Genomic DNA, 15,919 nt, shown 5'->3' on the forward strand with positions numbered 1-15,919 from the left:
AATTTTCATATCACAAGAAAAGTACCTTAAGGAAATTCTTAAGTAGTTTGGAATGGATGCATTATGGTATGAGAACCTATGACTATAGGTTGTAAGGTAAGATGATGAATCTCTTGTGGTGGATACAACTCTTTACATATCAATATTTGGAGGTCTTTTATATCGTCCAATTTCACAACTAGACATCATGCATGTGGTAGGTATGGTGGAAAGATTCTAGTCATCCCCCAATATCACATGCAAGCAGTAAAAATGATATTCAAATATTTAAAGGGGACCCCTACTTGTGGAATATGGTACTCTAAGAGCACAAATATTACTTTGACAACATACACTAATGTAGATTGTGTAGGAAGTATTGATGATTGAAATAGCACCATTGGGACTGCATTCTTATTAAGACATTGTCTTGTAATGTAGCTAAGAAAGAAAAAATTATCTATATCTCTCTCTAGAGTTGAAGCTGAGTATATAGAAGCAACAAATTGTTGTACACAAATCCTATCGATGAAGAAAGCATTGAAGGATGTCAAAATAGAAATGAATCAAACTATCACCATATTTTGTGGCGATACTAGTGCAATTAGTCTCTCAAAAAATCCATGCATGCATTCAAAGACAAAGCACATTCCGATCAAATATCAATTTCTTCAAGAACAAGATGAAGAGAAAAACATTAAAATGGAGTATGCCAACATGAGGGAATGGATTGTAGATATCTTCACAAATCCCCCTCCTCAAGAAGTATTTGAATATCATTGTTGAAAGACGGGGGTCATTTCTCTTTCATCCCAGTAAAGCATCCCTTTGCTATTGATGTCAAAGGTTGAGAACATGAAGATAGGGGGAGTAGAAAAATGTCAAGGGGAGTAGCATGATGAAAAGGGGAGTAACACGATGTCAAGAAGAGTAGCATATGACAAATGTTTCCATTAATAACAAAGGGGGATATTTTCTAAAGAATTAATTGTTATTGATTTCAAAATGATGTGCACCTCAAAGGATATTAGCACAGGCTTAAAGATATCTTTAAACCCTTTCCAACAAGCATTTGCATTCCATGTAACTCATCTTCATTGAGGAGAAATGAATTTTGAAAGTCATAAAACCACATGTTAGTCCCTTGCACAAGTCGGACCTATCTTTCAAAGGTCGACCTTGTTTGGAGCAACTTGTCTTGTATAAATAAAAGTCACTTCCACCTCATCCAATCACAAAATATACCAATAATCAAGGAGAAGTAGTTTAGCTCGAGGAAGGAAAGGGATAGGTTCATAACTCATGAACCTTACGACTAGTTGATGAAGCAACAATTTGTGGTTCTAGTTATGTCTTTGGGTAATGGTTTCTTGGTGAACCTTTTATCAGTTTTTGGAACAATATCTTGGATATATTTACGTAGACCTCAACTACCTTTCCAACTTGTATCTCTATCCTTTTAAAGAAGTATACCTCATCCCTTGAAGAGTAGCTAAAATCGACTTATTTTAAGCCTAAGGTAGGACTGTAAGTAGGGAGACTTTTGGCCTGATGTAGGCCTGAAGTAAGGACAAATTTTTTCCAATTGGGGACAAAACTTCAACCCTATGATTAAACCCCTTTTATCGATAAAGTCGAGCCTGTAACCTAGGCCCCATGAAGAAGGCATACACTTCACCTATAATTCAACATCTTTTGACCATTCTTTGAACTCATACTTCAACCTGTTTTATGCAGACCTCGGCCTAGAAAAGGACTAGACTTTAGCCTCAAACTTTGGCTTAGATTTTGGTATATATGCCACACTTCTTTGGAGCTTATCTAAAGTATACTTGAAGAATATTTTGTAGCAACTTTTCTACAACCATTGTTAAAGACTTGGAGTAGACCTTGACCAATTCTTAGAGACCTTCTTTCAACAGGCTTGTAGCCTAATTTGGTAAGCACCTAGGAGTAGACTTGTGGCCTTGTTTTTTGAGCAATTTGGAGCGAATATTGGAAACCCATTGTTGTAGAATTAAAGCTACACTTGGAAAATATTTTAGACCTAAACTTGAAGTCTTCCTTGAACATGAAACTTGTTTGAAGAAGTCTTAGAGCATACTTGGATGACATATTGAAGAAGTGTCTTGGAAAAAAAATTGAAGTATATTTGAAGTGCTTGTATAGGTTGGAGCTTAAGAGGATTGGTGTCCTCATAAAGAGCAGGTCGGTGCCTGGATATGATTAAGAGGATTGGTTTCCTCATTCAATGTTGGAGCCTTGTATGAATTGAATTTTTTGAAATGGTTGGAGCCAAAATTTGAGGATTGGTGTCCTCATCATTTGAATTATTCTAACATAAAATATTTTTGTTTTGTTTCTTGTGTTCTAGTATATCTTGTACTTCCTATTATGAAAAAATAATAATCGTCATAATACAACAATTAAAAAAAACATTGATTCACCCCACCCCTAATATTTCCATTAATAACTCCCTCACAACAAAGAACAATATGAATTTAATTTTCTTTGGAAATAAGGATGGAAGAAATCAAGAAAGAAAAAAATTATTGAATTCATGGAGCTTGTGGCTCAAATAAAGGGATAGAAATAAAACCTTTTTCCACAAGAAAACCAAATCCCAAATATTAAAAAATAATGTCAATGAGAAAAGAGTGGAATATGGCCCCATGATCAAGGACTTTTAGGATTAAAAAATGGTTCCTCCACTTAATTTTCCAATCTATATAGCGTTGACCCGGTCGCTTTAGCTACTACACTAGAAAATATATCAAATATGATCTTAGATAAAAATAGTGTTGAGTTGATGAAACCAATTAAAGAAAAGAAAATTACAAATGGAATTTAGAGCCTTGAACTTTTCAAGGTTCAAAGTCTTTATGTGTTATCTATTTATTTTATCAAATCTTATTCTATTCTATTCTTATTAGAACATATCTTTTTTTGGAAGACATATAAAATGGGAGGAACCACTAACTATTTGTTTATAGCCTTAATACTAAAGGAGAGAAATTCCTCCTTATTCTCTTGGTATAAACCTTTATCTCTTTATAACTTAGTGTATAAAATAATAACCAAGATTATTTCTTCTCCGCTTAAGAAAATTATTCTCAATATAATGTTCCACAATGAGGAGAAAGATTTGTGTAGAATCAACAAATAATGGAGAACATCGTATTGTTTCAATTGGCCATTCACTCTAGTAAAGGGAATAAGGAAAGAGAAATGATTATAGAACTCAATATGCCCAACACAGTGGTTCATGTGAGACATGTTTTTTAAGGTAATGGAAACTTTTGGTTTATGTTCATCCTTCCTTCATTAGATCATGGCATGCATGAGAACCGCTTGGAAAGCTCCTCTGGTTGATAAACCAACCCCCTTCTTCGTTGGAAATAAATAAATGAGAACAAGATGTCTGCTCTTCCCTACCATTTAAATTATTATGGTTGATTCATTAAGTAGAAAGCTAGAGGCGCAATGAATGGCTAGAAATTTACTTGTTATATGAATTTGAATCATTCTCAAGTTGTTGATGATACCTTGTAATGGAAGGAACCTCCATGATAATCACGACTAGATTCAAACTATGTGAACTATATCTCCTAGCCGATACTTAGATCAAGCACTATTAAAGTCAAGTGTTGGGTTGGAAATTGGAATACAAATTTTCATGTGACGTATTCAATTTCTAGAATTTTAAAACTTCCTTAACTCCACACATTCATAAACACATGACAAAAATAGGCAATTTCCCCGAGTTAAAGAATAAGTGGCAATATATTTGTGACAATCTAATGAAATATGCGACATTATAAAGTAACTCATGATTCAATATTCGTTTCTTGATTTCATTTTAGTCTTATGCTTCACATATCACAAAGCTCGGAATGCTCAAGTTTGCTTAGTTGGAAATTACTTAGAGCATAATAAATGGCTATGTAAGTTATACCTCTAGTCTTGTGAGGGTTCAGATTCCTAGTAGTGAACAACATATCTGTGTGTGAAGATTCGAAAAGAGAGCAATGATCATTCCATGCAACCATCTTAGATATTCTCAAGGGACCACTAACTATTATAATTTAAATTTTCATATATATCAACATAAAATAATCATTATAATTTAAATTTACATATATATAAATATAAAATAGAAAATATGTGAAAATTTACCCGTAGTCTAACAAAGCTGAGGAGTTGCCTGGAAAGCTATGAAAATTTTGTTTATATTTAGAGAAAATTCGACAAGGATTTTTGTAAATCCAAGTTATAGTTGTTAAACTTCAAAAATTTAGGTGTCCTAGATGTTTTTGATGGTGCTGAATCCATTTCCACCATCAAAAACACTATTCAAACACTACCTCTACAAGATTTTTTGAATTTTTTTTACCTGAATTCTGGCCACTTTTGGCCGTCCGGACAATTCCTCCACCTCTTTAGACGACTCCGAAAATTTATCTTTAACAATTTGAAATATATTTTCGGCTATATAAATATTGTCTATTTTTTTAAGAAGAAATTATTAGTTTTAAATTTAAATTTAAGAGTTAAGAATATTCAATTTAAAATAGATTTAATAATTCAAGTCTACTATTTTAATCATATTTTATTACATTTTAGCTTTTTTAATAAAAAAATATTTAAAAAACATAAAACATTTAGATTACACTCATTTAAATTCAAAACTAATAATTAATTGTAAAAACAAAAAATAAAATACACAGAAATACCATTCCTGAAAAAGTTGTGATGAGGAATTAAAAAAATCAAATCAAATCTCGCAATCTAACCAAGTGCCCATAGTGTTTTGAAAACCGAAAACTCTCGAGAACACTCACTTTAAAACCCAAGAAAAATCAAGAGGAAACAAGGTAAGCTTTCTTGCGCTTCTAAAATGGTTTCAAGTTCCGGTTTGCAACACTGACCTCTAGCGATGACCAAGTTCTCATCAACCTTCTACCATTCTGGAGTATTGAAATGCTTTCGAGTTTTATCGGACTTTTCAAATTACATAATGATTTATTTGAAAAACAATGAGTTATATACACATTCATATTATATACATTAATGTTATATGAAATGTAATAAGAAAGGACAAAAGCAGCAACATGTATTGCAAGCGACAAAGCTTAATTAACATGGAAAGCAAATCATTCCCAACGAATGTATATTCCATCAGCTGTTTCTACTAGGCTGATGACATGGACGATTGTATCCATTGCTCAGTGAGTACCATCATTGGAATTAAGCATGAAATGAAGATGCTTGTTCTTAGCTTCAGTGAAGAAAGATTCTTGCAGGTGATGATTCTGGCGGGTGATCGTGAGTGATCTGGATACCATTTTGATAGTTAGCAATATTGAAGGATCATTTTAGGGTTTATTTCAATTTATTTGATTATAGATTTTGAAAATATTATAAAATTTATTTAACAAATTATTGTTGGAAGGGCAGAGGAAACAAAATAGAAATTAGATATCATTTTTGGGATTCAACTGCGTTAAGTAAGTCATTCAAACGTATGACCATTTCCATGAGAGGTAGTCGTAACTGACTAATTTCTCATGATTTTTGAATAGTTCACTTAGCACTCATTGCATCGGGTGATGCTCACAGGGGTGAAGAAGTGGGATTGAAACTAGTGAAATGTGGAGAACGAATCACATAGCATCAATCATCACTTCCGGGGCTTGCACCCGGTAACCAGGACTTCCCAGGAGGTCACCCATCCCAGAACTCCTCTGGCTCAAGCGCGCTTAACTGTGGAGTTTTTCCCCACACAAAACACGAGCTGCTGCTTTTTTATTGATCACATAAAATATGATGATTACAATGAACTAGGTGAAGGGTATTTAAACCTTTTTGACTAGACACTAGCCTAAAATATCTTGGCATGCAACTACATGGAATCACACACTCAAAGTCGTCTATCACTTAACTCGACTTGACTCAACACTCAACCACTCAATCACTCAGTTAACTGACTCTTTATGTTTGGCCAACTTCTCATGCATGAGTAATTATCTTATTTTAACACTCCCCCTTAATTACGACTGCTAAACTAAAATATGACTCATGACAACTCAAACATGCACGCTGGTCTATCTCAACTAGGCTTACAACACCCAAGTTTCTTCTATGAAACTCAAACACATCTTGTGCTAATGAAGTAGTAAATATATCAGCGAATTGATCACTAGATTTACAAGGCTTCAAGTGAACTTTTCCATTGCTCACAAGTTCTCTAATAAAGTGATACCTAGTATCAATATGCTTGCTCTTCTAATGAAACACACTATTCTTGGATAGTGCAATCGCTGAGGAGTTGTCACAATATATTATTGTTGATCCTTGTTGTTTCTGCTTGAGTCCATTAAATACTCTTCTTAACCACACTTCTTAACATGTTGCTGCTGTTGCTGCTACATATTTTGCTTTTGCTAACGAAAGTGTCACTTTGGGCTGCTTCATAGATGCCCATGAAATCACACCTAAACCAAGGTGGAACACAAAACCAGAAGTGCTCTTCCTATCATCCAAACTTCGTACAAAATCACTATATGTGTATCCAATCAAATCCTTGTTTTCTGTGTTTGCATACATTATGCCACAATCTCTAGTTCCTGCTATGTATCTCAAAATTATTTTTCCTGCACTCCAATGTGTTTCTTTTGGAGTCTCCATAAATATGGAAATCAAACTCACTCCTTGCATGATATTTGGTCTTGTAGCTGTGAGATACATGAGACTGTCAACCAATCTTTTGAATAGAGTTGGATTGACATATGATCCTTCATCATCCTTGCTTAACTTTGTACCTATTGCAACTGGTGTAGGGATAGGTTTGCAATTTTCCATCTTGAATCTTTTCAACAAATCTTTGGCATATTTATTTTGACAAGTAAAAATTCCTTTTTCAAATTGCTCAAATTCTATGCCAAGAAAATATTTCATGAGACCAAGATCTGTGATCTCAAATTCTTTCATCATGGCTACTTTAAATTCATCTATCTCAAGATCACTTATAAAAATCATGTCATCAACATATAAGCAAACAATCAAAATCTGTCCATGCTCATTTACCTTTGTGTATAAGGTAGACTCAATGTTTCTTCTGAAAAATTCATTCTTGATCATGTAGCTGTCAATTCTGCTATACGAAGCTCTAGGCGCTTTCTTCAGTCCATAGAGCGCTTTCTTCAACCTGTAAACTTTTTCTTCATTACTCCCAAATTCATATCCTAGAGGTTGCTGCACATAAATTTCTTCTTCTAGAATTCCATTCAAGAAGGCTGATTTCACATCCATGTGATATACTTTCCACTTGTTCTGAGCTGTTGTGGCTAGAACTTCTCTTACAATATCTAATCTGGGTACTGGAGAAAATGTTTCTCCAAAATATATTCCCGGTTGCTGCGAGAATCCTTTTGCTACAAGTCTAGCTTTAAATCTGTCAATTTCACCTTTCTCATTCGACTTTGTCTTGTACACCCACTTCACACCAATGAGATTTTTGTCCTTTGGTAAATTAACCAAATCCCATGTGTCATTATTTTCAATAGCTTCAATTTCTTCATCCATGGCTTGCGCCCAATTTTCATCTCTGATTGCTTCTTCAAACAAAGAAGGTTGGAATGACAATAATGAAAAATTTGAACTAACATATAGATCATCATAAATATCTTTCAAACTTCTCATCTTTCTCTTACCATTGCTTGATTCATCACCTGATTGATTGCTGGGAGAATCTTGATCTATTGGTTTGCTTGAAGATCCATTCTACTCTGAAAATATTGGAGTCCTTGTTGGGGAGTCTTTGTTTGATGTCTTCATTGTGATTCTTGTTGCTCCTTTTCTGCTACATCGTATTCTTCCATCAGTGGCACTTGTGCATCAACTGTTTTGTCTACAATTCCATTCCATGACTCTTGTTCCTTGAACACAACATATCTGCTAATTATGGTCTTCTTTGTGACAGGGTTATATAATTTGTAAGCTTTTGATTGCTCACTATAACCAGTGAATATGCATTTTTCACTTTTACCATCCAATTTGCCTCTTCGCTTCTTAGGCACATGTGCATAAGCTACACATCCAAATACTCTAAGATGAGATACGCTACAATACATACTTGACCATGCTTGTTCCGGTACTCTTTTCATTACACTCTTTGTAGGAGATCTATTGATCACATAAATAGCACATGCAACTGCTTCTGCCCAATACTCATTAGACAAGTTTCTGCATTTCAACATGCTTCTTACCATGTTCATAATTGTCCTGTTCTTTTTCTCTATTACACCATTCTGCTGCAGTGTGTACCTGGTTGTAAATTGTCTTCTGATCCCATGTTGTTTTCAGTAATCATGGAATGCCTTTGAGTCATATTCTCCACCATGATCTGACCTCAATACCTTGATCTGTCGATCACTTTGGTTCTCTACTAAGGCTTTGAATTCTTTGAACTTTGCAAAAGTTTCAGACTTCTGCTTCAAGAAGTAAACCCAAATCTTTATGTTGTAGTCATCAATGAAAGTGAGGAAGTAACAACTTCCACCAATCGACTGTGTCCTCATAGGTCCACACAAGTCTGTATGCACTAGATCGAGAGGTTGTTTTGCTCTGTATGCAACTCCCTTTGGAAAACCTTCACGGTGTTGCTTTCCCAAGATGCAACACTCACAAGTACTAGCAGGTTCTTTGATGGGAGGTAATCCTCTGACCATCTGTTTCTGCTGCAACAATCTTAAACCAGAAAAGTGCAAGTGTCCAAATCGAAAGTGCCATAACCAATAATCATCAAAACATGCAACTGTAAAAGAAATCACCTAACCATTGTAATTAAAAATTAGAGGAAATAGTATGTTCCTTGTCATCTGCACCTTCGCTATCAGCTGCTTTCTTGGGGGCTTGTCATATATAACACATTCTTGACCTTGAAAGATAACTCTGTATCCTTTTTGTGTCAATTAACCAACACTTAACAAATTATGTTTGAGACTAGGAACATAATATACCTCTGATATTGTCTTTGGCTCCTTCTGCTTGGTCAGAATGTCGACCACTCTTTTCCATCTACTACCACAGTCTTGTCAGTCCCCAACTTTACCTTTGTTTTCACAAATTGATCGAAATTTGCAACCAAATCCTTGTTTCTTGTTATGTGGTTACTGCAACCATTATATAACAACCACACATTAGCATAAGGTTCATGCATGGTATGGAAAGCTAGGAACATGGAGTTAGTACTCTCTGTAGTGACATTAGCTCTCTGGTTCCCTTGATCATCTATTTTCTTCCTGCAATCACGAGCATAATGACCAAATTTATTGCAGTAATAACATCTCACCTTTGATTTGTCAACTCTTTGATTATTGTTGAAGCTTTTGTAGTTGCTTCCACTTGCATGTTCATGCTCTTCTCGGTCATCTCTCTGACCACCATATCTTTTGCTTCGTCCTTTGCCTCTCGATCTACTTCTGCCTCAACCTCTGTCTCTTGAGATAAAAACTTGACTTTTGAAAGCAGTCTCTAAAGTGGAATCCTTATTTATGTATATCCTTGCTTCATGCGATAGAAGTGATTCCATCAGCACATCAACTGTCAATGATGCCAAACCCTTGCCTTCTTCTATGGCTGCTACCAAAACATCAAATTTGGTAGACAAAGATCGGAGGACCTTCTCAACCACTCTTTGATCTTTTATATCTTCACCATAAATATTTAACTGATTTATGATAGTTATCGCCCGATTCATGAAAGAATCGATATCCTCTATCTCCTTCATCTGCAGACTTTAAAAATCTCTCCTAGTATTATGCAACTTAACAATATTGACTTTGGCCATACCTTTATAGTTTGTCTCCAAAGTATCCCATGCTACTTTTGCTGAAGACGTGATCATATCTTCTGGAACACTGCTCGGTCCACTCCCTGCTGAATAAGCTGCAATGCACGTGCATTCTTCTTCTTGTCTTTCTTCTATTGTTCACTCTCTGTATTACTGAGAGCTTGCTCTTCTTCTTCGTTCTTAGGTTCTGAAAACCCAAACTTGACATAATCTCAAACAGCATGTGCCTACAACGTGGTCGCCATCTTAATGGTGGGAACTGGGGCTGGAAATTTGAGAAAGCCATCTTTCTCTAAAATTTTCTCTTCACAAAAAAAGAAAATCTCTTATAATAAAATTTTTCAAAAATTCCCTTTCCATAAACCCTTAAGCTTTTATTTTATATAAAAACACTTAAAAAATAAAAATAAAAATAAAATTATAAAGGTTTTGTGCTTTTATTTTATATAAAAACACTTAAAAAATAAAAATAAAAATAAAATTATAAAGCTTCCAAAACCTTTATATAAAGAAATATTTTAATGAAACCCTTTGTTTTTACCGTGCTCTGTTTTTAATGAGAGACTTCCCACTTAGTAAAGTCAACGTATATAAATCTCCCACATGAACCTTTGAGACTTTACGATACGCCTTATAACTTACTCCTTTGAGACTTTACGGTACTCCTTTGAAGTGTTAACACATTCTTCGCACTAACAGGTTCTTTTGATTAATTCGAATGCATGCTAACGTCCCTCAGGAAAGTTAAGAGCCGCGTTAGTCTCATAACGTTGTGCAGTTATATCAATCCACATAAATGCAAAAGTGCGTAAGATTTTTTATTGTTAACACAACTCCCCTGAATGCGATATAACGCCTTGTAGATAACTTGCAGGATGTGTTAATGCTCAAACACCACGGGAAAAAATATATTTTTCCTATAACATGGATTTATGTTAATCCATTCTCCCTCGCTCGGATACCAATTTGTTGGAATGGAAAAGGAAATAAAACAGAAATTCACACAAAACACGAGTTGCTACTCTTCTATTGATCACACAAAACATGATGATTACAATGAACCGGGTGAAAGACATTTAAACCTTTTCGACTAGACACTCGCCTAAAATATATTTACATGCAACTACATGCAATCACACACTCAAAGTCGTCTATCACTTAACTCGACTTGACTCAACACTCAACCACTCAATCACTCAGTTAAGTGACTCTCTATGTTTAGCCAACTCCTCATGCAGGAGTAATTATCTTATTTTAACAATTATTTAACAACAATGTTATTAAAACTATATCCCATTTGTTGATTCAAGCGTTGTATCAGTGCATACAAACAGTGAGCAGTGAGCTAACTGATACTAGAATCCATACCAGTCTACAAATGGAATTGAATTGAAAAAAATAGAGAGCTAAGAATTCTAGAACAGTGAGAAGTGAGCTAACTGATACTAGAATCCATACCAGTCTACAAACGGAATTGAATTGAAAAAAATGTAGAGCTAAGAATTCTAGAATAAGAACAGAGTGATGCATCTCCATATTTTTTTTTGACATTTCCATTTCAATAACCAATGTAATGTCATACAAAGTAGAAGACGAGGAGGAATGTAATGTCATAAAAAGTAGAAGACGAGGAAAATTAGCTCTGATTTATTCATGTGCCTAGTAACCCTAGAGAAATTTCGAATTGTGGCGCCACAACAACCACTTGCCATGAATTTCCAGCAAAGCAAATGAAGGAATAGATTAGTACGTTCAATGTTATCACATGCATATCTAACAATGTTGATACATAATATACAAGTTATAGTGAAGCTCAATAGCTTGATATAAGAGTTAAGGTTTGATGGAAAAGATATCAAATTCGTCAATAGATTTTTGTAATTTTTAAAGACCGCTTACTACCTAAATAAGAATATTCAATGATATGCTCGAGTGATCTAGAGGCGACGTTGTTGCATTGGACTGCAAGCCATTAAATAAGTTAGGAGTGGTCATGGAATTGAATGCAAAGAAATTGGGATCTAAGATATTAGCAGGGGTTATTAGTGTTAGGTTTTTTATTACACAAAAATTTATTAGCGTTAGGTTTTTTATTACACAAAAATTTACAAGGATAAATTTTTACTTGATCAAGGTGAGTGTGAAAATCTAACACTCTCTTTCAAACAAATCAAGGAATCAAACCTGGGCCAAGGCTCTAATTACATGTTAGGTTTTCTATTACACCAAAGCCCACATACATTAGTAAGCTTCCAAACCATTATCATTACCTTTATGAGTGGTCCAAGGGTGGATCCCATAGTGGTGGTTAGTCCACGTGATCGATTCCCAATGAGGTGAGTATGAAAATCCAACAATTAGGACAACCTCACTAAAGTTATTGAATGTCTAGCGTGCAGGATCTTTGGCATGATGAGCTTTTTCAAGAGCCTACACTTGCTTCTTTAGGAGCTTGACACAGTGAACGGCTTCATTGAACATGGAGGCAGTGTCCATCTTCGTGCTATTGGGACAAGTCTGTCTAGTGGAGATGGGTCGGCAAAATCGGCAACCATTTTCCAAAAATATTTCTACATACTGGAAACGATTTCTAAGAGAAATTATTGCTCTAGTAGACTACATTATTAAATCATTTATATAAAATACTAATAATGTTTAATTTTAATGTTATGAATTAATTATATATTAAATTGATGTATATTAAATTTATGATTTTCCAAAACAATATATATATTTCTACTTATTAAAGTCATTCATATAAAATAATACTAACACAACCATGTTAATAAATGTGGTTGATATATGTCGTAGGCGTCAACTTAATATATGCTATATTATAAACTCAATTTGATAAATTAATATATTAATATATCAAATCTAAGATTAATATAAAAAATCTAAGATTATAAAGTCAAGGAATCATAAACCCAAGGGATTATTAATATTATAAACCCAAGGAATTAAGAAACCAATGAGATTAATATTATAAACCCAAAGGATGAATAAACCAAGGAATTAATAAACCTAAGCAATAAATATTGAAAATCCAAAGGAATAATAATAAACCAAAGGAATTAATATTAAAAACCCAAGGGATTATTAATATTACAAACCTAAGAAATCCATAAACCCAACACATTAATATTAAAAACCCTTGGGATTAATATTAAAAACCCAAGAGATTATTAATATTACAAACCCAAGCATAAATATTCATAGGGTTTAATATTATTCCCTTGGTTTACAATATCAATCCTTTGGGTTTATTAATCTAAGGCTAGGTTTTAATATTATTCCATTGGGTTTAATATTATTACCTTGGGTTTATAATCCCTTGGGTTTTTAGTATTAATAAATGTGGTTGATATACGCCGATAGGTATATATCAACCACATTATTAAATGTGGTTGATATATGCCAATAGGCCTCAATGGATATGAATACAATATTAATATTAATATTGATATTAATAAATATAAAAATATAATAATAATAAACCGAAGGGATTATTAATATAAACCTAACGGAATTATAAACCCAATGGATTAATATAAAGAACCCAAGAGATTAATATTATAAACTCTATCTTTAATATTATACCCTAGGAATATGAACCCTTAGATTAATAAACACAAGGGATTGATATTATAAACCTAAGGCACTAATAGACCCAAGGGTTTAATACTAAAAACTGAAAAGAATACTATTAAACCAAAGGGACTAATATTGTAAGATGAAGGTATAGAAACCCTAAGATAAATATTATAAATCCTAAAACAAACATGGTTGACCATTGTTGATTTTCATATTGATACAATATTTGTCACAATGTGACATTGGACCATGGTTGACCATGATTGACCATGGTTGATTTTCATATTGAGAAAATATTTGTCACAATGTGACGTTGGACCATGGTTGACCATGATTATAAACCCAAGGGATTTATATTAAACCTTAGAATTAATGTTATAAACCATGGTTGATATTCATATTGAGACAATCTTTGTCACAATGTGGCGTTAGACCATGGTAGACCATAAGTGACCATGGTCGACCATAATCTTTGTCACAATGTGGCGTTAGACCATGGTAGACCATAAGTGACCATGATTGACCATAACCTTTGTCACAATGTGACCATGGTTATTGACCATTGTTGACCATGATTGATGTTCATATTGAGAAAATATTTTTCGCAATATGATGTTGGACCATGGTTGACCATGGCTGATATTCATATTGACAAAATCTTTGTCACAAACTCATATTGGGATTATTATAAACCTAAGGGATTAATAAGCCCAAGGGATTAATATTAAAAACCCAAAGGATTAATAAACCCAAGGAATTTATATTATAAACCCAAGGGATTTATATGAAACCCTAGGAATAAACCCAAGGCAGTAATAAACCCAAGGGATTAATACTAAAAACCTAAGGGAATAATATTAAAGCCAAGGGATTAATATTGTAAACCCAAGGTATATAAAATGTAAGTTAAATATTATAAACCCTAAAACAAACATACTTGACCACGGTTGCCCATGGTTGATTTTCATATTGAAACAATTTTTGCGACAATGCTGGTGTTCGACTATGGTTGACCATGGTTCACCATGTTTGACCATGATTGACGATGGTTGACCATGGTTGTCACAATGCAACGTTGGACCATGGTTGACCATGGTTGTCACAATGTGACGTTGGACCATTATACAATCTTTGACACAATGTGACCATGCTTTATCATAGTTGATTTTCATATTGAGGCAATCTTTGTCACAATATGACACTGGATTGTGGTTGGCAATGGTTAACGATGGTTGATCATGGTTTATGATGGTTGAAAATATTTGTCACATTGTGATGTTGGACCCTGGTTGACCATGATTGATCATTGTTGACCATGGTTTATTTTCATATTGAGACAATCTTTGTCTCAATGTGACATTAGATCATGGTTGACCATGGATGATCATGGTTATTGACCATAGATAACCATGATTGACCATGGTTGACCATGGTAGATTTTCATAATGAGGCATTCTTTGTCACAATCCGACGTTGGACCATGGTTGACAATGGCTTACTATGGTTGATCATGATTTACCAATGTTGACAATGGTTGACCATGATTGATCATGATTGACCATGGTTAACCATGGTTGACCATGGTTCATGTTCATATTGAGACAATATTTGTCTCAATGTAACATTGGACCATGATTGACCATGATTGATTTTCATATTGAGACAATCTTTATCACAATATGACATTAGACCATGGTTGACCATGGTTGACCATGTGTGAACATGGTTGACCATGGTTGACAATGTGTGAACATGGTCGACCATGGTCGTTTTTCGTATTGAGACAATCTTTGTCACATGTGATGTTGGACCATGGTTGACCATAGTTGACCATGATTGTCGAAATGTGGCATCGGCCCATGAGGTAATCTTTGTCACAATGTGACCATGCTTATTAACCATGATGGACCATTATTAACCATGGTTTGGTTGATTTTCATGTTGAGAAAATCTCTCTCACAATATGACATTGGACCTTAGTTGACCATGGTTGATATTCATATTGAGACAATCTCTAGCACAATGTGGCATTGGACCACGGTAGACCATAAGACCATGGTCGACCATAATCTTTGTCACAATGTGACCATGGTTGACCATGATTGACCATGGTTGAGCATAATTGATTTTCATATTGAGAAAACCTTTCTCACAATACGATGTTGGACCATGGTTGACCATGGTTGATATTCATATTGAGGCATTCTTAGTCACAATGTGGTGTTGGACCATGGTACACCATAATTGGCCATGGTTGACTATGTTTGGCCAATGTTGACCATGATTGACCATGGTTGACCATGATTTCTTTCCATATTGAGAAAATCTTTGTCACAAATGTATATTGAGATTATTATAAACCTAAGAGATTAATAAGCCCAAGGGATTAATACTAAAACCCAAAGGATTAATAAACCAAGGAATTTATATTATAAACCCAAGGGATTTATATTAAACACTAGGAATAATATTATAAACCTTATCAATAATATT

The sequence above is a fragment of the Pinus tabuliformis genome, chromosome J (assembly GCF_031772625.1).
Source record: "Pinus tabuliformis cultivar Carrire ecotype Pingquan chromosome J, CPIR1, whole genome shotgun sequence".
Lineage (NCBI taxonomy): Eukaryota > Viridiplantae > Streptophyta > Pinopsida > Pinales > Pinaceae > Pinus > Pinus tabuliformis.